The sequence below is a fragment of the Penaeus monodon genome, chromosome 22 (genome assembly GCF_015228065.2).
Source record: "Penaeus monodon isolate SGIC_2016 chromosome 22, NSTDA_Pmon_1, whole genome shotgun sequence".
Taxonomy (NCBI): domain Eukaryota; kingdom Metazoa; phylum Arthropoda; class Malacostraca; order Decapoda; family Penaeidae; genus Penaeus; species Penaeus monodon.
The window spans coordinates 425,098-427,167 of record NC_051407.1 but is presented as its reverse complement, the minus strand read 5'-3'; the positions used below and the strand labels follow the sequence as shown (position 1 = coordinate 427,167).

The following is a 2,070-nucleotide window of genomic DNA, read 5'->3' as shown; positions in this document are numbered from 1 at the left end:
TCCCGCGGGAACTTCTTGCGACGGAACCACCGATCCCCGAAATACTATAGATGCAGCATTCTGGCCTGGCGCAACCTTGGGATGTTCAGGCGTGCAATCCGTGATAAGGATCAGGCGCCGCTCCTGCTCGCCACGTCCGAGTCCGTCAGCGACTAGGCAGAGTCATACAAGGACGGGGGAAGGCGCTGAGAGGGCGACGGGCTCGCGCCGCAGGCGTGAGCTCCGGATGGCTCGGGTTGGTCGGTGGGTGGTTGGCGGTTGGTCCGATGGTCGATGGCGCGTTGGTTGGGTGGGTCTGCGTTGGTCGTGGTGGCGGGTTGGCGCGATTGGTCGCGGTGGTGCGATGGTCTGGGGTGGCGCGATTGGTGGGTGGCTCGGGGTTGCGGATTGGCGCGATGTCTGCAGTGGGTCTGGTGGTCTGGATGGGCGGTTGGTCGGATGGTCTGGGTGGGTGCGGTGGCTGGATGGACGTGGTCGCGATGGTCGCGATGGTCTCGATGGTTACAGTGGTCGCGGATGGTCTGCGGTGGGCGGATGGTCTCGGTGGTCCGTGGTTCGGTGGTCTCGTGGTGCAGTGGTGCGTGGTCACAGTGGTTGCGATGGTTGGAGGTCTGCGGTGGGTCTGCGGATTGGGGTCTGCGATGGGTCGCAGGTTGGGTCTGCGGGTTGGGTCTGCGGATGGGGTCTGCGGTGGGGTCTGCGATGGGTCTGCGGATTGGTCTCGGGTGGGTCTGCGGATGGGTCTAGGGTTGGGTCGCGGATGGGTCTGGGATTGGGTCTGCGGGTTGGTCTGCGGATTGGGTCTGCGATTGGGTCGCAGTTGGTCTGCGGTGGTCTGCGGATTGGGTCTGCGGGTGGGTCTGCGGATTGGGGTCTGCGGGTTGGGGTCTGCGGATTGGGGTCTACAGGTTGGGGTCTGCGGATTGGGGTCTGCGGATTGGGGTCTGCGGGTTGGGGTCTGCGGTTGGGGTCTGTGGGTTGGGGTCTGCGGATTGGGGTCTACAGGTTGGGGTCTGCGGATTGGGGTCTGCGGGTTGGGGTCTGCGGATTGGGGTCTGCGGTTGGGGTCTGCGGATTGGGGTCTGCGGGTTGGGGTCTGTGGATTGGGGTCTGCGGGTTGGGGTCTGCGGATTGGGGTCTGCGGGTTGGGGTCTGCGGATTGGGGTCTGCGGGTTGGGGTCTGCGGATTGGGGTCTGCGGTTGGGGTCTGCGGGTTGGGGTCTGCGGATTGGGGTCTACAGGTTGGGGGGTCTGCGGATTGGGGTCTACAGGATGGGGTCTGCGGATCGGGGTCTGCGGATCGGGGTCTGCGGGTGGGGTCTGCGGATTGGGGTCTGCGGACTGGGGTCTGCGGATTGGGGTCTGCGGATTGGGGTCTGCTTACTGGGGTCTGGGGATTGGGGTCTGCGGATGGGGCCCTGCGGATTGGGGTCTGCGGGTTGGGGTCTGCGGTTGGGGTCTGCGGATTGGGGTTTGCGGATTGGGGTCTGCGGGTTGGGGTCTGCGGATTGGGGTCTGCGGGTTGGGGTCTGCGGATTGGGGTCTGCGGGTTGGGGTCTGCGGATTGGGGTCTGCGGGTTGGGGTCTGCGGCTGGGGTCTGCGGATTGGGGTCTGCGGACTGGGGTCTGCGGACTGGGGTCTGCGGATTGGGGTCTGCGGACTGGGGTCTGCGGATCGGGGTCTGCGGACTGGGGTCTGCGGATTGGGGTCTGCGGATTGGGGTCTGCGGACTGGGGTCTGCGGATCGGGGTCTGCGGACTGGGGTCTGCGGATTGGGGTCTGCGGACTGGGGTCTGCGGACTGGGGTCTGCGGATCGGGGTCTGCGGACTGGGGTCTGCGGATTGGGGTCTGCGGATCGGGGTCTGCGGATCGGGGTCTGCGGACTGGGGTCTGCGGAGGCCCTTCGCGAAAGGCAGCGAGCGAGCGTCGTCATGCATGGAGGACGTTGAAAATAAAGGGGAAAACATGATCTCCAGAAATTCATCCCATCCAACACAAAAAAAGGTTGATCAACTACAAATACCCAATCCATCTTTAAAAAATCAACTGAAAGCACCCTAAAAATTGA

At 64.3% G+C, this 2,070-nt stretch overlaps 1 protein-coding gene across 1 annotated transcript in view; it reads right to left on the bottom strand.

The window, feature by feature from the left end:
• The window catches only part of LOC119586792 (alpha-(1,6)-fucosyltransferase-like), a gene marked incomplete at its 5' end in the record, with an annotated part of 14,318 nt that overhangs the window by 9,027 nt on the left and 3,221 nt on the right, over positions 1-2,070 (bottom strand).